This window comes from Rhinolophus ferrumequinum, chromosome 20 (assembly GCF_004115265.2).
Source record: "Rhinolophus ferrumequinum isolate MPI-CBG mRhiFer1 chromosome 20, mRhiFer1_v1.p, whole genome shotgun sequence".
In the NCBI taxonomy this organism is placed as follows: domain Eukaryota; kingdom Metazoa; phylum Chordata; class Mammalia; order Chiroptera; family Rhinolophidae; genus Rhinolophus; species Rhinolophus ferrumequinum.
This window is the reverse complement of record NC_046303.1, coordinates 48,683,509-48,710,332: the sequence shown is the minus strand read 5'-3', so window position 1 is coordinate 48,710,332 and position 26,824 is coordinate 48,683,509. Positions and strand designations below refer to the sequence as shown.

The 26,824-nt window shown below is 38.2% G+C and overlaps 1 protein-coding gene and 1 non-coding gene across 19 annotated transcripts in view; one reads left to right on the top strand and one right to left on the bottom strand.

Annotated features, from left to right (window-relative positions):
* SRPK2 (SRSF protein kinase 2) overlaps nt 1–26,824 on the top strand; it is a 213,312-nt gene that overhangs the window by 110,905 nt on the left and 75,583 nt on the right. The gene's annotated exons all lie outside the window — the stretch shown is intronic.
* Nucleotides 10,843–10,949, bottom strand: LOC117012577 (U6 spliceosomal RNA). Its single transcript, XR_004421186.1, has one exon. It is a non-coding gene; the product is annotated as a U6 spliceosomal RNA (small nuclear RNA).

Here is a 26,824-nt window from a genome sequence, read left to right as displayed (position 1 = left end):
TCTTTAACTCTGGGTTGTTTTGCTCATGAGTTGTGTCAAACTTAATAACACTGTAGCTTTTTTAGTGCTTTAATTATCAAAATGTACCCTCTGCTGTTGCTGGCCGTTAACATTTAAATACTTTCCCCCTAAAAAAGTCCAAGACTTAAAGGTTTATACCCAAAACCAAGCAGGCAGATAAAAATATCCTGGTTAATTACTCTGGATATGCTTTCTTAGGTACTTCAAGTTTGGTTTGCAGCTGTAACAGAGCTTGCACGTGTGTGACAACTCTTTGCTATCAGAGTCAAGGTATTCAAGTTTTTAAGCATATATGGTGGTTACAGTAAAGCTTTGTAGCCACCATTAAGTCTGTTTTACATTTTTCTAGTTAGAAATTGAATGTAAAATTTAAGTAGTATTTAGAGTTCCTTTCAGAGATGAAAATTATCTGGGCCCTAGAATAATTATTGGCTGAAGTGGTTTGCTCCTCTGTTCTTTAGTTGTTTTAGTAAGTAAGGCTGGTTTGATGAAGAAGAATATTTGCACATCTTCTCCTAGGAATTAAAACATGTGAACGAACGATCCAGGTAAAGGTGTAAGTGTTTTTCAGAATGTGCTGGGTAGATTGCAAAATTTAGTGGATCTTTTATTAGTACGCTTGCAGTTGGGAGTGGGAATATGTAGGATGTTATGACAAATAGTATTTGTTAGATTTTCTATTCTTTTAAGTTTTAGAATTAAAAAAATCATTTTGGCAGCCTACAGAATGGTATTTTAGAAAGTCACACCTTTTCAAACAAATGTGATCAAAAGCATAAAGTTGTGGTTTTTTTGAGCGTTGTTTCAGTTTGCTGCCGAAATGTCTTGGGTTTCTGGTAGTCTCTCAGAAAGCTGATGGTGCGTGGTGTTCTTGTGGCCCTCAGTCTGGGTGCAAACCTCACTTCATGGTGTCACCTGATTTTATTTATTTATTTATTTATTTATTTATTTATTTATTTATTTATTTATTTATTTATTTTAAAGGAGGGCGCAGCTCACAGTGGCCCATGCAGGGATCGAACTGTCAACCTTAGTATTATTAGCACCACACTCTAACCAGCTGAGCTAACTGGCCACCCCTTACCTTCTATAATTTAAAGTGAATCCCAAACCCCCAGTGTCTGTCTGTTCAGAGACATTAGGTCATATTCTGCATCTTGCAGCACGTTGTGAAACAGTGTTCCCAAACGACTGTTTGATTCTACCTCTACATGTGTGGAGGTGGTTCATTTGGCTGTTTTCATTTATTTATAGTTTCTTAAAAATCTAGAAGTGATTCCTTTTAATTGCTTAACTTTGTCATTTTACACCTGGGGCCCATGAAATCTTTTCTTGGCTCCTGTTGTTGGTGTGTTTTGGTGCTCTGCTTTGCCCTCATCTCCTTTCCCTGTCTCTGGCAAGCAAACTACAGTCATTATTGTAATCAGTATCATGTTAGGGGAAAAGTGTTTCGTTTATGTGTCAAATATTTTGAATTTTCTAATCTTGCACCTGTCGTTTACAACCTGTGTGATCTGGAATGGGTCTCCTATTATTTTCCCAAAATCCTCATCTGTAAAAGGGGAATAAAACCTGCTTTCCTTCTTATAGCACCACTGTATAAGAAGAAATAGTGTTGTTTTTCAGTGATTCAGCCCCTGTGAATCATAATACACGCCATTACTTTATGTGCCACTAAGAAAGAAAATTCACCCCCTTTTAAACTATGATACATCACTCATTGCAAAGTGCATCCTGCTATGAGCAATTATACATGTGAAAAATATTCATATTAGAATAAATGAACTGTGTTATGTGTGAACGCTCCACATGTTATTTACTTCCTTTTGTAACCTCACTACAGAGATTTCAGATTACAAGTGTTTGAATAATAACAATTTTTTAAATTTATTTTTTATATTTCCATTTTGCTTTAATGTTGTACTACAAACTCTTTTTAAACTTCATTTTAGAAATAAATCTTAGTTTTTAATGAATTCAAGAACATTGGATTCATAGCACCCAGTAATATGTTTGTTACTATAAACAATGATTCTTGACAATTGTTGTTCACCTTTTTAACTGAAAAATGTTTGGGTTATTTTCCATGGATAAATTCCTAAGGATCACAAGACAGGACCAGTTTGAAGTTTTTGTGATACATACAGCCCAGTTATTTTGTCAGTTCACATTCATCAGCAGCTGGAACATGCCCGTTTCAGTATGCCTTTATTTCAGTGTGTGGCTGCCTTTTGAAAAAGGGAACGAATGTGAAAGGTAAATCAAGGGCATCTCATTGGTTCATGTGCCTTTTGGAGGAAAAGAAATCCGTTCTCTGGGTACATCTTTTTAGCGTCCTATGTTCCACCATTCATCCTACCTGAGTGTGCCAGATGAATGCTTCTAAAGCACACATCGTTTTCTCACTTGCCGATTCCCCACTGACTGCTAACTCGCTTTTCTGGCGATTGCAGAGCCTGGCAGTGACAGTCCCCAGCGTCCATCGCTGCCATCTTTGCAGCTGAGATGTTCTGTCCCCCGTGTGCCCAGCCGGAGCGCCAGGCTCCAGTGAGGCTCCCCTGCCGGAAGCGCTGCTGCCTCCTCTGTCAGTCGCACACAGCCTTCAGCGCCCATCCTGGCCGTCTTTCTCACGTATTCCAGGAGCGCCTTTTTCATTTTATAAAAGGATTCTGTAGTTTGGGTCACGCTCATCCTCAGGTATCCTCGCTCAGACTGAGCGCCGCAGCGTCCGTCCCACACACTGTGTTCATTCCTGCGTTAGCGTTTCAAGGCTGGAAGAGGGCAGGGGTCTCCCTACACAGCGTGTCCTGCCCACTGCCGTGGGGATTCTATCTGCTGGTCAGGCCAGTTCAGTCCCACATCCCCTTGAAAAATGCATCATGGAGTCCTCATCATTTTCATCAGAACCACTTTGTTCTTAAAAGCTGTTGGGCAGTTTTTGCTTTGGCTCCTGGACTAGATTCCTGGGCCAGTGACTCTGCTGTGCTTCTGTTACCACTCCTACTTGACAGTATATTCAGACTTTTTGCTTTCTGTGGTTGCTTGACATTTCTCAGCTCTTAACCTTGGTTTTCCCCCTACCTTCTTCTGCCTCCCCCCCCACCTCCGGTTCAAGCCGGTGTTTCTCAGTCGAGTTGTGTAGGACGCAGCTCCCTGGTTCATGCTGGTGTTATGAGCCTGGCACTTCCCCCACCGTCCCGCCCCAGGCAGTCGGGCGCAAGTCATCGGTCAGCTGCTCACAGCAGCCCACGATGGCTGCCGGCCACTCACGCTGGCCACTGGCCACTCATAGCAGCCCATGGTTAGCCCATGGCAGCCCGTGGCAGCTCATGCCGACCTCCAGGGAGAGCCGTTTTATTCATAGTCTTAGTTGTAGAGGGCGCGCATCGCACTGGCCCATGTGGGAATCGAACTGGCCACCGCGCCATTAGGAGCACGATGCTCCAACCACCTGGGCCACCAGGCCGGCCCCTGACTCTAGAATTTCATCCCTGCTTTCCTTTTCTATCTGTGGGGTGAGTGTGGTTTGAGAAGGAGGGAGGAAACTGTCTCTTGCATAGGAAGGATGGCCCTTTAAAGCAACAATGTCCCTTCAAATTTTGGGGTATTTTTATGTGCTTGCTCTTTTTGAGGTGAACTCCTGCAATTTTCTTGCTTTCTTGGGTACCAGCTTTTTAAACAGCTGTTGGTGGGCTATGGTCTGTCCAGCATTAATCCAAAGTGAAAAGGCAGCAAACAGATTTGCTGTTTCTGTGAGCAGGTTACAGTTAATACAGCAGAAACGAAAATGTTTCTACATAAACTGCAGTGTTTCTATAGAAAAGTGACATATGACTGTACATATTAGTTTGACTCCAAAGTAAAAATATAAAAAGATGTTTTGGCATCATTTCTACATCTTTACCTTGGGCCCATTATTATACAACTCAAGAACTTTTATGCTTTCATATTCCCATTAGAATCCAGATATTGGAATGTCAGAAATTTCTGTTTAAAACATTTTTGGAGAGATATTTTCATTAAGTGACAGGCTTTGTAACTTCAAATGGAAACTTTTTGAATATTATTCAACAAATTAAATTCAGGCACTGTAGTTTTTTAGTTAATTTTCCACATATAGTGAGCTTAATCTATTTCTTTGTATCACTTCTCTCACATCAACTAAGGATACTGCTTTTGGCCACCATTCATATTTTTGTTATTAAAACCTTTTTAGAAAACAGTGGGCTAAATATAACTTGTGGCTATGGAGATTTACCCCTGTCAGTTATTCTCCCCTCCCCCATTTCTCTGAGGGTCAGGGTAGGTAGTGAGTTGTTTGCTGTGCTTTGTCTTTGTAATATTTTTAAAAGTGAAAGAAAAAATACTTCTTTACTTTTGTCCCTCAGAACTGTTTTGTATTAGTACAGGACATTGCATTTTCTGTATAATTGAATATAATAAAGTGTACCAAAGTGAGATAATTTCTACCTTGTCCCCCCACCAAATGCACAACACGGAAGAGGGAATTGCATTACTGTATTTTTAGTGACTTTAATACATTTTACCCCATTGATGAAAAACTGTGCAAAAATAAATACATTAAAATTTTGATGTTTTTCCTTAACAGTTCTGTATTTAAAAAGTACTGTTTAGAGTTATTGGTTCAATTAATGGCAATAAAGGTTCTAGATAAAATTTTTCCTTTATCTTGTAGAAGGGTTTTCTGTGCTCTGTGGCTATGGTGTTTTGTTTGTTTTTGCAGCAAATGAGGTGACTATATAAAAATGGATTCAAAGGGAAGGTGGGTAGAAGGGTGTGGTTGGGAGAATTAGTTGTAATTGAAGGCTTGTTAAATGCTCTTGTTGGACATTTCCTTCATTCTTTTTCTTGATATTCTGGTTCCTCCAGTTACTAGGCTTAGATCAAATAAGCCTCAGATTTCTATTCTGTAAAATGGAAGACAATAATAATATCCATCATACAGTTGTAAGGAGGATCGAATGAGTTAACATATAGTGTTTAGGACACCGCCTAGCACTCATTTAATCTGCTATGATTACATTTAACATATATGTATTTAAAATATTGTTTCCTGTGCAGATGTAATATGACTTGTCTATTTTTTTTCATTGCCTGAGCTGCTTTGGGTGTCAAATTCAATGAAATCATGAAATTGTCATGACCAATGTTAAATGAAACTTTTCACATATGTTTTCTCCAGGTTTTATGGTTTCATACCTTACATTTAAATCTTTACCCCCCCCTTTGATTTGATTTTTGTATATGATGTAATATAAAGGTCCAGTTTCATTCTTTTGCAAGTGGATATCCAGTTTTCCCAAGACCGTTTGTTGAAGAGACTGTCCTTTTATCCTGTAACAAAATAACTTTTATTTTTTTTATACTGGTGGTTTGGCCACCGGAGTTGATGTTCTTTCTGATATCTGTCTGGAATAGAAAGTGGAGAAGTAGGTGAACGTACTTCTTTTCTTGCAGATGTGTGTGAATTTAGTAATAGATGAATAGGTAAAATTTTTGAGAACCCACTTGAGGGTGCAGTAAAGGGAATCTGAATGGGAGGGAAAGAACTTCTGTGATGTTTAACAGGTGCTGAGTTGTGAGAAGGAATTCTGGATTTTGAGGCACAGTTAATTTGACTTCCTGAAGTTGCAAGAATAGGAACAGATGCGTTGTTGAAAGAGAAAAAATTTTTAAACATTGGGAGGGGACCATAGAATCTTTGGAGTTGTTTAATCTGGGGGTGAGTCTTAATTTTTCTGAATTCATAATCAAATGTTTCTGAAAAACGATTTTACCTTTAAAGTCAAGGTATGAACTTGGAAAAAAGCACTGTACATCTCTAATATCCATGGAACCAGTAAAACCTATCAAACTCATAATGAAATTGTTGATTATGTATCATTGCTATTCTCTGTAAACTTGGTGTCTTTGTACCTTGAAATTTCCCTGGATGAGGCTGTAAAATAATAGGAATCCTTTTCTTTGGGGGCTGTGAAGGGAGAGCTACTGGGGAGTTGTCTTCTAACTTGGACATGGATTCTGGGAGACATAAGCCTCTGATCCCCTGGTGAAGCTTTGGGATAATGCCCAGTCAGAGCTGGGCTCAGATCCTTCTCGATTTTTGTCATAGTTTTCTGGTTCATTATGTGACTCACTTAATTTGACAGGTAGCCCCATTTCTTGCCTTATTAAGCCTAAAGGGATCAATGCGAGCCTAATAGGAAATTGATTAGCTATGCATTTTAATTTATATGTATGTGTGTGTATATATATATATATATATATGCATTTTAATTTATAAATATGTATATAGTTCATCCATTTAAAGAGTACAAGCCAGTGGTTTTGGTATATTCACAGAGTTGTGTAACCATTACCATAGTCAATTTAGAACATTTTCATTACTTCAAAAACAAATCCATGTTCTTTAGCAGTCATTTCCAATGTCCCATTTCCTAGTAGTCACCTAGCCCTAGGCAATCTCTGTGAATTTGCCTATTTTGAACATTTTCTGTAAATGGAACCATACGCTATATTGTCTTTGGCCACTGGCTTCTTTGACTCCAAGGTGGCATCCATATTATGTAGCATATATCAGTATTGCATTCCTTTTTATTGTTAAATAATACTCCATTGTATACATATACAACATTTTGTCTGTCCATTCATCAGTTGATGGACATTTGGGTTGTTTCTACTTTTGGACAATTTAAAATAATGCTGCTATGAATATTTATGTACAATTTTTTGAATGGATGTGTGTTTTCATTTCTGTTGAGTATACACTTAGAAGTGAAATTGCTGGGTCATATGGTATCTCTTATATTGTAACCTTTTGTTGAAATCGTCAGACTGTTTTCCAAAGCAGCTATGCCAGTTTACATTTCCACCTGCCATGTAAGAGATTTCCAATTTCTCCACGTCCTTACCAACACTTGTTATTATCTATCTCTATTATTATAGCCATTCTGTTGGGTGTGAAGTGGCATCTGATTGTGGTTTTCATTTTTATGTCTTTCTAATGATGAGCATTGTTACTTATTATCAGGTGGTTATTGGCCATTTGTATGTTGTCTTTGGAGAAATGTTAAGATCCTTGGCTCAATTTTAAATTGAGGCATTTAAGGTATTTATCTTTTTTATTACTGAGTTGTAAGAGTTCTGTGCTTGCTTTCATTATTGGGTTTGGGAGTCACGTGCCTTGATTCTAGGGGAAAGGGACCGGGCAGCAGGTAATCGTCTCAGTTCTCACTGCGAAGGTGTTTCCTGTAATTTAACACAGAAGAGTAGAGGAAGCCAGAGATGAAAAATGAATTGCTCCTGAGTGCAGATGGAAGAGATCTGCTCTCTTATCCTTATATTCCAATCAGTATATTTTTTGATTTAACCCTAAACTCAGAAAAAGGGAGGGGGGGCTTTCTTTTTGAGGGGGAAGTATTTCCTGCTGATGACTGGATATATGTTTTTAAAGCATGAATTTTATTTATTTCTTCAATACATATGTTGTTGTTTTTTTATATCAAGCAAAAAAATTCTTTACTTTGTATACTGACTGGGAAGTGTATAACTGATAGTTTCCTAAATGCTTCACAGGCAAATATATAATTTTATATTTTATTAAATAGATGAAATATTTTGATACAGTTATTAACATGTTTTGGAGGGCTTTAGATTCTGAGATTCAACAGAAGTTTGTGCTTGGTAGTAAGAAGCTTTATTTCCAGGAATACTTTATTAACACAGTTTACAACTTTTAAATTCCACAGCAGCATTGCTTGTAGAACTTTGTGTGATTATGGAAATGTTCTGTCTAGTGCAGTAAACCACTCCCACACATGGCTGCTGAGCACAGGAAATGTGGCTGGTGAAGTGGACTGCTGAGTTTTTAGGTTAATTTATTTTTAATTAATTAAAATTTAAATGTAAATCGCCACATATGGCTGGTTACCTTACCCAGGTTCTAGATAGCACAGGTTTAGAACCTCACTAATCTATTACTTTTTTTAAAAGTATGAGTTCAGTTGTAAGATTTTATAAGAAATAAGTAGGATATATTTTTGGTAAATATTTTTACTGAATTTATTTCCCATTTCCTCTACAGTCGTAAGAATGCTTGTTTTTTAGACACAGCCTATTAAACTTCATAAATAAAATTAAATTTCTATATATGTAATTACAATGTGAAATGTGGCTGAGCAGATTTTCACCAAATTTAGAAGGTTTGAGATGCTAGAGTGAAAATAATAGGCTGCGTGTCTCAAATAGTTGAGTGGTTTTGGGGAGTCTGGTGGCCGTTATCTGGAGAGGCTGGTGGATGGTTGGGAAGCTCTGCCACACACACTTCATCTAGAACATGGCACAAAGACGAACAGCGGGTTGTTCCAAGTGTGCATCTTAAATGGACAGTTACTAGGGCAGGCCATCCTAACTGCCATTTGGCAGCTCTCTGTAGCCTGCTCCGGGCTCAGTAGCAGTTGTGATTGTCCGGTGAACATGGAGAGAGGCTAGTTGCTAGTCTTAAATAAAATTGATCACCCACTGACTTTAGAGGCAGAAAACCAAGCCAAAACTTTGTTGACAGTTTTTGGGTGGCGGCAGTGTTCTAGGTAAATTTAACTTTTCTTAACAGGATTATGAAAGCTTCAGAAAGGAAAATGAATTAGCTGAATGGATATTCAATTTAACACTCCTTTTATTTTTAAGCTTATGTGTGTCTTCAAATTGGGGCTTTTTCTCATGAAGTTTAACTTTGACTTAGCAAATAAACACTTGAAACTTCCTTCAGGTCATGGAAGACAAATAGTTCACTTTAAATAGCAGCTCAACGTACCAAATTCATGAAATAAAATAAGGATAGTGGCAAGATGTATTTTAACTGACAGTTTGCAGTTCAATTTAGAATTCTGAATGTTCCCAAATGGAAGATGGTGGCAAACTGAAACTTGAGCCATTATTAACTAAATGATAATTGAGGGGTGTATTCAGTGGGTAGAGTATGTTAAAATCTTTTTTGAGTAAAGGATAGAGACTCTGAATTCCTAGAAATACCTCTAACGAAAGCTAGTTATGGCTTCTTTTGGAGAAAATGACAAAATATTACTGAGGATATAAAAGCACTCTTGAATATTAAATGAATAGAGACGATAGGATGATTTAATATTGTACAACAGTTATTTCTTCTGAAATAGTCTGTAAATTCAGTGTACATGTGTAATCTAAAATAAACTAACTGCCGGGAAAGTTGGCTGTCCATATGGAATAAACTAATACTAGAGCTCGACCTCAAACTTGCAAGAAAAATTCCCGGCCGATAATTACTGAAAGTATCACTGTATCAGAGTCGAAGATATACCTAGCCTGCTCTTTGGAATTTTTACTTCTAGATACACACCTTCGAGCAATGGGTTGCATGTTTTATTCTTTTCTGACTGCATACACAGATCAAGTGTGTATACCTGAAATGTGTTGAGAGAAGCAATCCCCTTACTATGTGAAACACACTTGAGTATTTTCTGCTTTTTTTCCATTTTTAATAAAGTACTGTCTGTGACTTAGTACATTGATTTCATGAGTTGCTGAGTATAACTTGACAAATACTGCCTTTGAGAAACTCGTACACATGTGTACAAGGACATGGGTGTGAAAATTTTAGCATATTTGTAATGTAAAGTGATAAGTCCCAAAATTTATTAAGAACAGTGTTCAATATACTGATGAATATTCAGACAGTGTAATACTATGTGGAGTTAGCTCTGTCAACATGGATAAATCTCAGAAGACAAATTGAGTTAAAAGTAAAATTGTAGAATGACACATACTGTATGATATAATGTAACATCTATTGGTACAAAACTATAGGGTTAAACTAAAAAAATGTACAGGGTTGATGAATCTTAATTTCAGGATGGCTGTTACCTGTAGAAGGGAGGGCTTCAACCCTGTGTATAATTAGCCCTTAATTTATAAAGATCTGAAGCTAATATTACTAAATGTTAACATTGGATTTGTTAACATTGCAGGTGGGTGTACCTTTTTTTTTTCTTCAAGATTTTATTGGGGAAGGGGAACAGTGTGTATTTACAGGATATTATTGGGGAACAGTGTGTTCTTCCCAGGACCCATCAGCTCCAAGTCAAGTTGTCGTCGTTCAATCTTAGTTGTGGAGGGCGCAGCCCAGACCCCCAAGTCCAGTCACTGGTTTCAGTCTAGTTGCGGAGGGTGCAGCTCACTGGCCCATGTGGGAATCGAACTGGCAACCCAGTTGCTCAGAGCTCGCACTCTAACCAGCTGAGCCATCCAGCTACCCCGTTTGTATTTTTGAAACAATGGAATAGGATAAAATAAACAAGACGGAGAAGAAAAAGAGCAAAGGGGTTGAGATAAGGTTAGAGTTGTGTTTATCATGTTAAAAATATTTTTGCTTTATCTTGAGGGCAGAGGGTTTAAGAAAGGAATGGTAAAATCACATTAATTAATTAATTAATTTATTTATTTTAATTTATTGGGGTGATGATTGTTAGTAAAATTACATAGATTTCAGGTGTACAATTCTGTATTACATCATCTATAAATCCCATTGTGTGTTCACCACCCAGAGTCAGTTCTCCTTCCATCACCATATATTTGATCCCCCTTACCCTCATCTCCCACCCCCCAACCCCCTTACCCTCTGGTAACCACTAAACTATTGTCTGTGTCTATGAATTTTTGTTTCTCATTTGTTTGTCTTGTTCTTTTGTTGTTTTTGGTTTATATACCACATATCAGTGAAATCATATGGTTCTCTGCTTTTTCTGTCTGACTTATTTTGCTTCGCATAAAAATACGGAGCGCTTCACGAATTTGTGTATCGTCCTTGTGCGGGGGCCATGCTAATCTTCTCTGTATGGTTCCAATTTCAGTATATGTGCTGCTGAAGCGAGCACAAAATTACATTTGAAGGATCACTTTCACTGCAGTTGGGACATACATTGGGTGAGCAGAGGCTGAGGGAAAGGTGGTAGTAATTCAGTTAATGGATGCTTGTGGCCTGTGCAAAGCAGGGCAGTGAGAGTGGAAAGGGCAGGGTCTGTAGGTATCAAAGAGGCAGGGCAGTTCATTAGTGGCTGATCAGAGTTAGGGGCAGGGACTGAAGCAGAGGACGGCTCCCAGACATCCCTGGTCACCACTGGTGTATAAAAGGTGGTGCTCTTCCCTGGGAAGGGAAACAGGAGAGCAGAATTACAGAGAACCCAATGACAGGTCAAAGTTTTCTATAGCAAGATGATTATGTTAGTCATTTTTAGCCTGACGTTTGAAAGAACTGAAATCAAAAAATTTTAAGTTCCTTTGTTCACAGAGGAGTGTGAACTTTTTAAAGTTTTGTTTTGATTAAAAAGGTGATTTTCTCTTTAAAGATGGAACAAAGAAAGATGCTAAGATTGTTCCACAAAGTAGTCAGCCCTCTGTATCCGCGGATTCAAACAACTGCGGATCGAAAATACCGATATTTGGCTGGGAAAAAATAGTTATGTTGTTGCTGATGTGTACTGTCTAGTTAGGTCTACAATGGTTGTGTCTGTACTGAACATTTACAGACATTTTTCTTGTCATTGTTTGCTAAACAATACAGTATAACAACTATTTACATATTTACATTGTGTTAGATATGTAACTAATCTAGAGATGATTGAAACTATATGAGAGAATGTGCCTAGGTTATTTGCTAATCCCACTCCATTTTACACAAGGGGGATGTGAGTGTTTGGGGATTTTGGTATCTGCTGGAGTCCTGGAACCAGTCTCCCGCGGACACTGAGGGATGGCTGTACCTGTTTGAATAGTAATGGAGATGCTTGAAATGATGATAATAGAAAATTGATTTTGCCTCATAATTTATGACACACACACATATATGTTTACACAACTTTTAAATGTACCATTAAGTATTTGTGTTTCTTTTCTTCATGAGTTAGCTTTCTCAAACATTATAAGAATTTTAAAAGTAATGTCACTGTTTCCTAGGTCTATAATTTTAACTTCTGTTTTCAGTTGCAACTGGTTCCAGGAAGCTAGTTTAGCGTTTATTCTTTTATTACTTTATTGTATGCCTTTCCACATGAAAGAAATGTGATAAAACCCGAAGTTGACGATTCCAACTGGCACCATAAATATAAACTGTTTCTCTGTAAGAACACACTGGAGATGCACCTGTTAGTGGAATGGAAACCTGATTTGCTTCTCTACATCTTTATATGTAGGAGCTGTTGCTTAAAAAATCTTCAAAGCGGGGCGGCCAGTTGGCTCAGTTGGTTAGAGCGCAGTGCTCGTAACACCAAGGTTGCCGGTTCGATTCCCACATGGGCCAGTGAGCTGCGCCCTCCACAACTAGATTGAAACAACTACTTGACCTGGAGTTGATGGGTCCTGGAAAAACACACTGTTCCACAATATTCCCCCCAAAAATTAAAAAAAAATCTTAAAAGAGATGACCTGTTAGTAGTCATTAACGCAGACAAGCGCGGCTGTTGTGTTTTATCATTGGAGATTCTGTCCCCTCATTTGTACGTCAGTTCAGTGCCCAGCGCAGTGCGTGGCGTGTAGTTGGTCTGTAACAAGCACTGGTCTAATGAAAGTGTGTGACCAACATATTGAATATCTGAATCTTTTGCAGTTTTTAGTGTCTTTTGAAGGTCATTTATTACTTTGTGAAGATAAAACCATCACTCCTGCAAGCATATTTTTACCTAGAATAAGAAAACAGTCAGTGGTTCTCAGTGAGCAGGACTAAGTTAAGTGGTTTCGAACGCTCCTTTAAGTTAATTTACGGCGGCAGGAACTTTGTGTTGAACCCTGCACTGCTCAGGCCATTGTGTAACGTACTGATGGAATTTCCAGATGAAGCTCTTCGCTTTTTAAAATTCGCATGTATATTCACAATTACAAAGTGAATAATTTCCTTGTGTTTGACATTGAATTAATTTTTAAAAATTAAGGCTACAAAAGCATTTAGTACATACTTTTTAAATAAGGAAGTGATTTCATATGTTTAAATTAAAGAAAATAGTTAAATGTTTGAACATTTGCTGTCTTTTTAAAAAATTTTTTTCAATTATAGTTGACATTCAGTATTATTTTATGTTAGTTTCAGGTGTACAGCATAGTGATTAGACATTTACATAATTTATGCAGTGATCCCCGAGATTAGTCTAGTACCCACCCGGCACTATAGACAGTTGTTGCAGCATTATTGACTATATTCTCTATGCTGTACTTCACATCCCCGTGATGATTTTGTAACTACCAATTTGTATTTCTTAATCCCTTCACCTTTTCCACCCAGCTCCCCCTTCTCCCCTCTGGTAACCATCAGTTTATTCTCTGTATCTATGAGTCTCTTTCTGTTTTGTTTGCTTGTTTATTCTGTTCTTTAGATTCCGTATATAAGTGAGATCATATGGTATTTATCTTTCTCAGTCTGACTTAGGTCACTTGACATAATACCCTCTAGGTGCATCCCCTTTGTCGCAAATGGTAAGATTTCATTCTTTTTATGGCCGAGCAATATTCCATTGCATGCGTATATATGTACCACATGTTTTTTATCTAATCGTCTGTTAATGGGCACTTTAGGTTACTTCCATATCTTGGTTATTGTAAATAGTGCTGCAGCGAACGTAGGGATGCATGTGTCTTTTCTTATTAGTGTTTTGGATTTCTTCAGATAAATAATCCAGTAGAATTGCTAGGTTATAAGGTAATTCTATTTTTAATTTTTTGAGGAACCTCCAAACAGTTTTCCATAGTGGCTGCATCTCTTTGCATTCCCACCATCAGTGCACCAGGGTTCCCTTTTCTCCACATCCTCGCCAACACTTGTTATTTGTTGATTTATTGATGATAGCAATTTTCACAGGTATGAGGTGATATCTCATTGTGGTTTTAATTTGCATTTCTCTGATGATTACTGATGTTGGATATCTTTTCATATGTCTATTGGCCATTTGTATGTCCTCTTTGGAGAAATGTCTGTTCAGGTCCTCTGTCCCATTTTTTAATTTGTTCTTTTTTGTTTTGGGTGTTGTATGAGTTCTTTATAAATTTTGGATATTAACCCCATATTGGATGTATCATTGGCGAATATCTTCTCCCATTCAATGGCTCTCTGTTTTGTTGGTGGTTTCCTTTGCTGTGAAAAAACTTTTTATTTTGATGTAGTCACATTTCTTTGCTTTTTCCTTTTGTTTCCCTTGCCTGAGGAGATATATCAGTAAAAATATTACTAAGAGCAATGTCAGAGAGTTTATACTGCCTTTGTTTTCTTCTAGGAGTTTTACGGTTTTGGGTCTTACATTTACGTCTTTAATCCATTTTGAGTTTATTCTTGTAAATGGTGTAAGGAGGTGGTTCAGTTTCATTTTTTTTTTTGCATGTATCTATACAGTTTTCCCAACACCATTTATTGAAAATATACACTCTTTACTGCACTGTATATTCTTGTCTCTTTTGTCATAGATTAAATGACCATATAGGCATGGGTTTATTTCTGGGCTCTGTGTTCTGTTTCATTGATCTATGTGTCTGTTTTTATGCTGCTACCATACTGTTTTGATTACTGTAGTCTTGTACTATAGTTTGATAATTGCATAGTGTGATACTTCCAACTTTGTTCTTTCTCATGATGCTGTAGCTATTCAGGGTCTTTTGTGGTTCCATATAAATTTTAAGATTATTTGTTCTAGTTCTGTGAAGAATGTCATTGGTATTTTGGTAGGGATTGCATGAATCTATATATTGCTTTGGGTAGTATGGACATTTTTTTAAAAAAATTTATTGGGGTGACAATTGTTAGTAAAATTACGTAGATTTCAGGTGTACAATTCTGTATTACATCATCTATAAATCCCATTGTGTGTTCACCACCCAGAGTCAGTTCTCCTTCCATCACCATATATTTGATCCCCCTTACCCTCATTTCCCACACCCTACCCCTCTAGTATGGACATTTTAATGGTGTTAATTTTTCCTATCCATGAACATGGTATATGCTTCCATTTATTTGTATTTTCTTCATTTTCTTTCTTCAGTGTCTTACAGTTTTCCAAGTACAGGGCTTTTACCTCCTTGGTTAAACTTATTCCTAGGTGTTTTATTGTTTTTGATGCAATTGTAAATGGGATTGTTTTCTTAATTTCTCTTTCTGACAGTACATTATGGATGTATAAAAATGCAATGGATTTCTGAATATTAATTGTGTATCCTGCTACTTTACTGAGTTCATTTCTCAGTTCTCATTGGTTTTTGGTGGAACCTTGGATTCTCTATATACAGTATCACATCATCTGCCATTTGTTGTCTTCTTGACCTAACAGGTTAAATACCCATGTAGCAAGAAATCGGTTTTCTCGGGTTCTTTTGTTCTTCATCTCAACTGTCTAAAACATAGGAGCGAGTAAGAATAGAGTTTTGAAATCTTGCAGTGTGCAGAGGCACTGAACCAGGGATTGGGTGGTAAAACCTGCAGTTGGGAGAGGAAAATACGTGTGCTGTCAATTAAAATGTTGCTGGGACTGCAGGAAGTGCTGTGCTCATGATTGTGCAGGACAGAGGGACTTCACAGCGAGTTGGTTAAACTCGACTGGATTGTTGAAGGAAGAGTATAATTTGGCAAGACGGAGTAAGGAGGCATGTCTTTTATGAGGCAGAAGGGACAGGTTGAGCTGAGCTGGGAGATAAATCCAGGTGGCGGCTTGGCAGTGACACGTTGGGAAACAACAGGCTTTACTTCCTGCTCTTCCTGGATTATTAAAATGTGGAAAGAGAGGCTGCCACTGGTCAGCATGTTAGGAATCTCTTCAGAAGAGGCTTTCCCAATTTTGCTGAACTTCCGGGAAGGCTTTGGAAGGCGATGGTAAAGAATAGTTGTAGTTTATTTTTTTAGCTGAAGGAGATGCACAACTCTTTTTTGGAATTACTGTCTTTGAGCCTTTTCTGGACAGGTGGAGTTAAGGTTGTGAAATCACGTGTTTTCAACATGCCTTTTCTGGACTTGGGGGCCCTGGGCAGGTCCCCTGGGGAGTCTGAGCCATCAGTGGTGGATCCACCCCCCTTGTCTCAATACCTGGCTCATTTGGCAGAAAGGGTAATTGTATAGCAATAGTGAAAATTTCTTCTGTGCCATTTGTGCCTTTTTAAAAACATTAGTTTAAAAAAATAAAAAAATTTATTTGAATAAATGGAAAGCATTTAGATAGTGCCTGGCTCATAGCAGGAACTAGAGTTTAGCCGGGCTTTTTCCACCAGTAAAATTGTAAATATGAACTTCCCTGTTCTGATTTCAGTGTAGTTCCAACAGACTACTCCATGCGGTTAGGGCCCACATCAGTCTTGTGCATGATGGAACAAACACAGAACTATATAATAAATGGTCAGTAGGGTTATAGCTGCACGTAGTGCAAATCTTTTGGAAGTATGTTTTAAAATTCATGTTATTATCAATTCAGTTCCTGTATTTACACCAGAATGTGCTTTAAAAAAAAAAGTAACTAATGATGAAAAACTTGTAAGGAATGTGTGGGATAACAGTGTTCAAAGAGGTAGCAATCCCCAGAAGAGGTACTGAAGTAGGTAAGAAAAGAGAAGTTATAAAACTTTCAATGCTTTTGCTGTTAACAAACTATTTTCTGCTTAAAATGTTTGAATTGTTCAAATACTGTCTTCAGTTATTGTTTGAGCAAATCTTACTTTAGATTCTAAGTTTCAAACTTGACTTATTCTAGTGAACTTTTTGTTTGTAGCAATGAATGCTACTGATTAGAAAAGTTGTGAACCATTGTAAGGAAAGGATCCTTCCTTTTGATGTTGGGATGTCCCCAGTAGCGTGTGCAGAAGCCCATCATCGTAAGCAGCTAAACTACCACTAAAGATGCCTCTTGCTGATGAGTGTGTAACTTGTACAGAGTTTTGTATAGCTAACTGGCGGTATGTTTTCCCAAGAAAAGAATTTGTAAAAAAATACAGGCAAAGATATGTGACTAATGATGTTTTTTTCACAGTATTATATACAATCTCCCAAGACTGGCAACAAATGGTTAAGTAATTTTAGGAGGTCTGTATGATGAAATCATCTTTGTCTATTAATATGATACTTAGAGAAAGTTTTCATGAAAAGAATGATCTCAAATTTTGTAAAATATATCTGGCTGAAAATTGGCAGTAAGTACATGGAGATACTGTGATTTATCTCTGGACACTAGGACTGTAAACAATTAATTTATAGTTCTGTCATTTACAGGTTTTGAATGGACAAATTTTATTTTTGTAATCTGAAGAAAAATAAATACTACTTTTCAAGCAGAAAAACCACAGGTTATGTCTCTGTTTTGGCAAGTTGATTCTGGTAAAGGAAGGTGGGTTGAATGGTGAGAAGGCCATGCCCTCAGAGATGGATGACGAAGGATGGTGTTTAAGGCAGGGGGATGCGGAAGGAGGGCAGCCATAGGAGAAGCAGTGGCAAGATTCAGAGATGGGTAGGAGAGTAGTCAGAGAATGCACGTTGGCAAACAGGTGCAGTTGGGGCAAAAGTAGCATTTGGCTTTGGTGTCACGTTGGTTTGAGATCTCAGAAGAAATGTGCAGATTTTCTGCATATGGGTTCAGCAGGCAGGTGGAGATGCTTCTTGGATCCAAAGGAGGGCATGAGGGCTGTTGTAGCTGGGGGAAAGAATAAGATGGGGAAGACTATGTATTAGAGACATGAAAATAACTTGCTCAAGGCCATAGGGCTCACAACTGATAGAGCTGGAATTTAAACCAGCTCTGTGAATTTCCAAGATCATATTTTTAATCACCACTCTGTACTTTTCCAGTTTTAATGAAAGGATTAAAATATTAGTTTGTAAAGACAAGAATACAAAGGCAATACTATACCATTGCCTATTTAGAGGTTTTTGTCAAAAGATGGTGAGTGGGATTAGTAAACCTCTTTCTTAGACCAATTCAACTCAAATGAAATTCATTTTCTGACAACCAAATAAGTAATATTAAAAAAAATAATGACTTATAATTCATTTGATCAGTTTCTACCCTTATTTCACGCTAACTCCAAAAGATTATTGTTTGGCACATGTTGTCATTACTGTTTCTCTTCCTCCAGTGTTCCTTTAAAACATTTTAAATAATTCTCTTCCTCCAGTGTTCCTTTAAAACATTTTAAATAATTCAAGATTCCCTTTGAAACAAATGAGACTCATGCTGGGATGACAAAATCAGGGTGTCTTGATGAACAAAGTGGGTGGTTATGGTGAAGCAACGTATTAAAGTTATACTGGAATGGTATTCTAGTTTGGGTTTGTTGTTTTTTTGGTGGTATGTTTTATATAATAACAAACTAGGTATTACAAGTTAGACTATCAAAACTGTAAATGGATCCAAAAATTAGGAGAAACAACGTAAAGTATTCAGTATATAAAACATTAATTTTATTGCCACATTTAAACTCCACCTTTTTTTGTAGGGGAGGGCTATATTTAGTTTTTTGTCTGCTCATTTAAAAACGTTACTTGTTTATGGAGGCGGCTGGATAGATCAGTTGGTTAGAGCGCTGTGCTCTTAACAACAAGGTTGCTGGTTTGATCCCCACATGGGCCACTGTGAGCTGTGCCCTCCACAACTAGATTGAAACAATACTTGTAGCTGACTTGTAGCTGATGGGTCCTGGAAAAACACACTCAAGTAAATAAAAGTTTTTAAAAAATTACTCATTTAAATGAAATCTTATTTTTCAGGATTTAAGTCATGTATTATTTAAGTTCCTGAAATCTCTCTAATAAGTGGGGATGAATAGACTGTTTAGTTAGTTGGCATGCATGTAGGTCAAGTATACACTGGCTGGGAATTTTTGCCTTTTCTTGCCACTAGTTTGTGACTGAGTCATTAATGGGATTCTTTTCTCCTGAACTTCTCACACATAGAAGTAGTATCTCTATGCAACAGAATATTTTATACTTTCAAATGGCACCTCATTATTTGCTGCATGTTTGGGGGTAAAGGACTAGGAAATATATTCTTTAATACAGAAAATTTTTGTGACTCCTGTTGAAATTCAGAATAAATGAAAGATAATGAAATCCAAGTGTTAGATGATAAGTTTAGTGATTTAGAAAGTGGCAGGCATGCACCTTTTCATTTTTGAGTTTGCCAGCGTGTATTATTTACTGTATGTCTAAGTAAGGCCCCGTGCTACGTCCACAGGCTCTGCGGCCTCTTTCTTTCTTGTCCCCCGTCATCTACCTGACTTCACACCTAGTGAAGAGTGATGGACACCCAGCTCTAGAAGCCTGCAGGAACCTGGGTATAGGAGCAAGACTGAGGGAGAACCCAGGGTGTGATATGTCAATGTGCTTCACAGATCACTCATTTTTAAGAGATGGATTAAAAAAGAAAAGGATTCTATTGTAATTACTTAGGGGCCTGGCCTGAGTGCAGCTCAGTTATTCAGTTTCTTCAGTAAAGAATTCCCCATGCTCCCGTCCAGGGGAGAGAGAGAGAGAGGAGCTGGGCATATGTTTTGGGAGGAGATTGGAGTAAGGTGTCTGAGCTCTCACTAGTCATCAAAACTGTTTCTCATCTCAATACCTTATTGTACCCTCTGTGCCTAGCGTCTGCAAAATGTCCAGCCTTCGCCTCAGGAGAGATTGCAGTGTGGCTGCGCCGGGGATGGGGGTGTGTAGAGTGAGCCAGGGCTCCATCTAGATGAGCCCTGTGTGGCAGCAGCACGCCCCTCAGGCTCTGGGGGTTCAGGGTGGCCGGTTTCTTCTCGGTGTCTGTTGCTGCAGCCACTTTTGGTTGTAGCTGCTTCTGTGCTTCCTGCTTGGTACCTCCTCCATTCACCTTGCTTTCTAAAAATTGTGGAATTTCTTGTTCCTTGATTTTAACTTTTCTATTGTCTTTGTTTTTTTGGGTTTTCTTGTTTTTTCACTATGAGAAGGAGAGAAGAAAATAATGTCTGGTGTTAGTCATGCTTGAATTAGAAGTCTGTTAGCTGTGCTTTTCTGAGGAGGAACTCAAATACATAATGGTGTAATTATTTATATATTAATGGAATTAACTAAAAGTTGGTTTTACTTGAAGTAGGTGATTGAAACAGACTGTGATTATTGTAATAACTTTTTAAAGAAATGTACTTATTAAAGTGGAGGTCCTAATCCTGAAATCTTTCAGAGCATTAGAAATTCTTATTTGTATCTATCTGCCTTTCTTTGCCTATGTCTGTTTTTTATCGGCTTTTCTTGGTTGTATTTGAATCATAAGCACAGTTAAGTGTACTTCTGGAAAACATCTGTTAGATGGTAGCGACTCCTTACAGGCTTGATTTTTCACCAGGGTGTGTATCAGTCTCCTAATGACATGTGCCCAGGCCGCATTCCAGACCTGCTGAGTCAGAATCTCCTGGTTCTAGGCTTTTGTTGTTTTGAAAAAGCATCCACATGATTGCGCTGTATAGTCAGTCCTCTTTAAGAACTATTGTGTTATAGCTTCTGAAATAAATTTTGCCTGGCGTTTTATATCCTAACAGAAGTAAACTCGAAAAATTTCACTCAAGGGTGTCAAAATCTCATCCCAACTTTTCTTTCTAGCATTTCTGCCAATAATTCTGCTGTGGGTGTCAGCAAAATTGGACAAGCCCTTTCCTGCTTCCTTCCCTACTCATTCATGCAGTTCCTCTTGCTTCAAAAGTCCTTTCCTAGCTAGAATGTTTCCTAGCCAGAGAGAACATTTCTGCCTTTCTGTATTTTGTTGTTGCCATTGTATCCCATGGACCTTCTAACAGTGCCAAAAATGGTATACCTTGAGTATGTGTTGAGTTAATTAAGGAAGTAATGTTTTCAAGCCACTGGCTGCCTTGTTTTATAGTGTTATTTGTGTACCTTTCTGATCAAACCTGTTAGACTCCTGGTTCCGTGAATGAAGACGTGTATTTTACTCTTTAGCAATAAAATACAGTTTGCTGTGTATTTCTTGAACAAATAAATGCGGTATCTCCTCTGTACCTGGGTCAACTAGAATTTGGAACTGTCGGCTAGAACCATAGCATTTATGACACAAAGGAAGGAGAGAATATCACAGTCTCTGAGCTCTCTTTCGCAGGAGTTGGTGGGATGCTCAGGCTGAACTCTAGTCCCCACCCTTTCAGAGATGGATTTGGTGTTTTGCAGGACGCTCTTCGTGGGCAGATAGACTTGCATTGAGATAGCACTGTGTTGTCTGTGAATGAAAGAGAGTAACTCGTAGTGTTTGGTTTCATGGGTGCTCGTCTGAGCACCATCTTACATTTCGAATTTCTGTTCTACCTAAGGTAAGGCTCTTACATTAAACTCTAAAGCTTTTGTTTTTTCACCTGCCCAGTACTGCCCTTGCAACATAATTTAAAACTAGGCAGCGAAGGTCAGGACTGAGTCTTCCACGGGTTAGTATCAATGACCGAGGAGGGGTTTGTAGGGTTTTTAATTTGATAGTGAAAAGTATTGGACCGTAAGCAATTGGAGCATGATGAGAACGTGTGCTGAGAGCAGCTCACAGGGGAGGACTTGCCCGTGGCTGTGATGGGCTTTTCTTTCAGTCAGGCTGATTAAGTTGCAATTTACATAAATAAAAATTCGCCAATTTTAGGTATACGATTCAATGAGCTGTGACTAATGCACACATGCACGATGTAACCACAACCCCAATCCTGAGGTAACGTTGTAGCAGCACCAACAGTTCTCTTCCAGTCCGTTCCCTCCCCCACTCGTAGCACCTGCAACCATTAATCTTTCTGTCACTTTTTAAAATGGACTCATATACTGTGTATTCATTTGTGTTTGTCTTCTTTCCCTTAGCACAATGCTTTTGAATTCATTCATGTTGTATTTATTGTTTGTTGTCTTGTTTTTGCTGAGTAGTTATTCCATTGTTTAGTCACATTTTATCCTTTCCACCATCATCTTTTGGAGAGCTTGAAACTGGCACATTTGTATTAGGATTTACTTGACACCTAATATCCAAACTGCACACGGACATGGTTTTTCTTGTTTAAAAGCTCATTAGATCAAGTAGAAAATTAGACTAAAGGACTTGTATGCAATGACTGTAGTGGTTCCTTGTGCAGGAGCAGTCATCCCTCGGTATCCCACAGGATCGGGTCCGGGGTCCCCGCGGATGCTCACGTCCCTTATTCATAAGATGGCACGAACAGTGCACACAGTAGTAATGCTTCCCAAAACATGGCCCTTGCACCACCTGTATCACAGTCTCCTGGGTTCATTAACAAACATGCAGATTCCTGGGCCTGTGTCAGGCTTCGTGAGTCACACTGTGTGACTGGCTCTCAGTTCTGTAGAACTGAGAATCGCCTCTTGCTGCTGGGCGAGCTTCCGGAATGTTTCCTGTTCAGACACATCTCGGTTCCTGCCGGTAGCCACTCACCCTTCCCGCCACCAGTCTGCTGGGGTAGCAGGACTCTTAGCCCCACTGGACAGTGGGGTCTTCAAGTATTCCACTGCTTCCAGCTGCTGTCTAGTCGGGCAGTTTCCACTGTCCACTCTCCCAGGTGTGACTTTGAACACGTTATTCACCTCCTTGTTCCTCGGTGTCCTCATCTGTGAAAACGGGGTGAATACTACTACTTACCTCAGAGTTGTTGGGGACAGAGTTCATTATGAGCAGTGCTCAAAATAGTGCTGTTATTGACGAGTTTGCTTTTGAGAACGTTGTTCTTTTAAGTGATGTATTATCAGCCTGGAGATAAACATTCAGTGTTTGTTTTGTACTCATGTTTACCAGTTTTTCCCAAATCATCATTTTTTCTTGTAATTGATTCCTTCCTTCCTAATCATTTTCTGTCTTCCTTAAGTATAGAAGTGTATAAAGAAATTTATATATTTATACATATTGCTATTGTTATAAAGAAGTTTACAAGAAATTTAGATGTTTCTTTAGAAGTCTTTGAATGGCAAACTCAAGTTTTTGTTGATTTAAAAATATTTGTCTGTGCTTTATGTATATGTGTTTTCTTTAGCCAGGTACACACAGCTGAGAATGATAGTCACTGGCTTTCAGGACTTTGAGACTTAAACTCCTGTTGCCTGGCTTCCATGCTTTCTTCTGACAGATCCAGTGACAATGGGGTTATCATTACTGTGTAGCAATTCCGGCTGTGTTTCCCCCCTACTGTTTGCTCTTTGCTTTGGGGTTCTTCAAGTTTACTGTACCTAGGATTTCTCTTTATCTGGCATGCTGTACTCGTATGTTCTCTGACTCTGAAACATATGTTCTTTATTAATTCTGGACAGTTCTCAGGTACTATTTCTTCATCTTTCTGTGATGCAGCCTAGGTGATTTCTTCAGATCCATCTTTCAGTCTGTTATTTATTGTTTCATCAATTCAACAAATTTCAAGTCTCATGAAATTAAAGCTCATGCTTTAATTTCCTTCATTTGTATCAATATTATGAACTTATTTTATATTCTGTATTTCATAATACTAGTATCTGAAGTTTGTCTTTGCTGTTTATTATTTCTTTTGGCTTGCTGATAGGGTGTTGTTTCCTTGTTTATTTGGTGATACGAAAAAATTTGTTAAATCACATTTGCCCGATTTTAATTGCTTAGTTTCCCAAGGAGCCCTGATTGACGGTGCATTTCTCTTCAGAGTATTTGTTTTTACTTCTTCCAGGAGCCATGGGATGTCAGTGACCCAGAAGCACTTAATTTCTTGGCTTGGGAGGTTTCCATTATTATTTATAATAATAAATTCAAATGCTAACTCTGCACGAGGGGAAGCTTGAGTTCACAAATTCTTAGGGCACATTTCCCCTTCCTCTCTAGTTTGAAGAAATACATGTATGGTATTTGAAGTCTGACTCACTGGCTGACCCGCACCTGGTTCTTTTTTCTCCTGTCCTCTCTCTTCCTACAGCCTGTCCTTGGATACCAATTCACTTAGCTGGAATCCTAACCTACTCCTACCTTATTCTTGCCCTCTCCCATTCAGATTGGATTTGCTTCCAGAATCACTCGTTTCCTGAGAAAATGATTTTTGGTGGCTTTTTCAGGTAGCCACTAATCTCTGAAAATGCCCAGTGTCTCAAGAATAAAACTAACGTGCTTCAATGTCTTTGAAGAACTATATACACAAGTCTTATACTAAGGCTGGCATTAGTGCTAATAGAAATAACAATCTTCAAAAAATGAAGCTGTTGATCTAAAATTTAAGAATATGGCTGAATGAAATTAGAACGTTTCCGGGAGGCAGAATGTGTTACAGAGGATTAACAAATCTTCAGGTGACCAAAATTCTGTGCCAGCAATTAGAACTTTTGTTTTCCCTCTAAGGGAAACAGTTTTGAAGATGGGAACAGTTTAGCTGTGTAATGCCTATTGTGTGTAGCCCTAGTTTATAAGAAGTTCTTTGAAAACTGGGTTTAACTTTATACTTGTCAAAAAAAACCCTAGTTAGAACAAGTCATGTGTTATTGGGCAATATTTATAAAGCCGTTTGCTTACTTGTTACAATTTTAAAATCCACGTTACATATATTTTTCTTGATTATAACAGCAGTATAAACCATTTTGTCATATTGCCTGGTGAGAAATACGTGATAATTAATAATAAAAATCCTTGTGGCACTGAAATCTCTTATCTAATCATGATTATAAAATACATGGGCTTAGCAGCAGGCGGTTAGGCGGTGGGACTGAAGCTGACCTTTGCATTAGGACACTCAGGGGCAGAGAGGGCCAGAGGACTGGTAGCAGCGTTTTGTGTGATCTGTCAGGGTGTACTTATTAGTCACACCTGGAGTTCTTAGGCCACAGATGAATCGTAGCCACAAACCAGAGGGTGAGAAGGTGAGAATTAACCCTTATTGACTGCCTACCATGTGCACAGTTATCATACCAGAGGATTTGTGTATCATTATTTATAATGATCACAACACTCTGACTTTCATTAGAGGCCCAGAGAAATTGTCACTGATTTGAGTGTTTGTGGATGTTTAAGTGGTGAAACTAGTATTCAAACTGAACCCATAGCCTTTCTACCGGAAAGTTGCATGTTGTCTGGACTTTGACTTTTATCCTAACTGTTCAGCTCTAAAACAGTGTGAGGTGTGACTGGCCGGTGCCCTAGATCGTTGACTTCGTTTGATCTTTAGTTAAATTCTCGCCAGGTGCTGGGGGCTGGGAGGTGGGTGTGGGGGTGCTCATAGATGTCGTCATAGAAACCAACCACGTTCCCAGCGTCTGCGTTCTCTTTCCTTATTTTCGTTTCCTGTCTTTATAAATTAATTTATTTCAACAGTCGTGCAGGTGGTACTAAATTGGAAAGTATAAGAGTAGAGGGAATTTTTGAAAAGTTAGCTCCTCCACTGACAACAGTCTTTGAGTTTCTTTTCCTGGAGAGAGCTATTACTGTCAGTTCTTGTTGCTCCATCCAGAAACATTATAGGAACAAATGGCACAGCTCTGTGTTTGTAAAACAAATGATACCTGCAGCACACAAATGCTCTGCTCCTTTGTATTATTCATCAGTGGTATTGCCTCCATATTAGTACACAAAGATCTGCGTCGTTATTTTTATGTAACTTTATTGAGAAACAATCCACACATCATACAATTTACCCATTTAAAGTGTGCAATTCAGAGGTTTTTCAGATAGAGTTGTGCAGCCATCACCAACTACCTAATTTTAGAATATTTTCATCACCGCAGAAAGAAATTCTGTGCACTTGAGTAGTCACCCCCATTTCCTCCCAGCCCCAGAGTCATAAGCAGCTTCTAATTGCTTTCTGTTTATTCTGGGAATTACGTGTAAATGGAATCATACACTATGATCTTTAGTGATTGGCTTCTTTGATTTACCATGTTTTCAAGGATCATCTATATTGTCGCATATTAGTACTTTATTCCTTTTTATTGCCATTCTTTTTTATTGAGTAATATTCCATTGCATGGATATATCACTTTTTCTTTGGCCAGTCACCAGTCATCATTGTTTTTCCTTTTGGGTATTGTGAATAGTGATGCTATGAAATTTATGTGTAAGTTTTTGATGTATGTTTTCGTTTCTCTTGGGCATGTACTTAGGAGTAGAATTGAACTGTCTCAAGTTTTTAAAAATGTCCTCACCATTTTCCTTTCTCAGATGCAGTGTATGAGGGTTTTAATTTTTGCACATTCCTGCAGACATTTATTATCATCAGTCTTTCTGACTGTTGCCATCCTCGTAGGTATGAAGTGGTATCTCATTGTGGGTTTGATTTTTGTCTGTTGGGTAATGACATATACATACATACATACATACATCTTTTCCAGTTTTATAGAGTTTTAGCTTTTAACATTTATGTCTTTGAATTATTATGTTATGTGGTATTAGTTAGGAGTCCAATTTTATTCTTTTGCCTGTGGATATTCAGTTTTACCATCACCATTTGTTGAAAAGATCTACCCCCACCTGCATTGAATGGTTTTGGCACCCTTGTCATAAAATCAATAATTCCCATTGATCTGTATGTTGCTCCTTATGTCAGTACCACACTGTTTTGATTACTGTACCTTTGCAGTAAGTTTATGAAGTCAGGAAGTGTGAGTCTTCCAATTTTGTTCTTTTTCAGGATTGTTTTGACTACTCAGGGCCTTTGCATTTCCATGTGAATTTTAGGAATGGCTTGTCATTTTCTGCAAAGAAGCCAGCTGGGATTTTGATAGGGATTGAATTTTATCTGTAGGCTGGTTTGGGGCATATTGTTATTTTAACAGTATTAAGTCTCCAATCCTTGAACACGG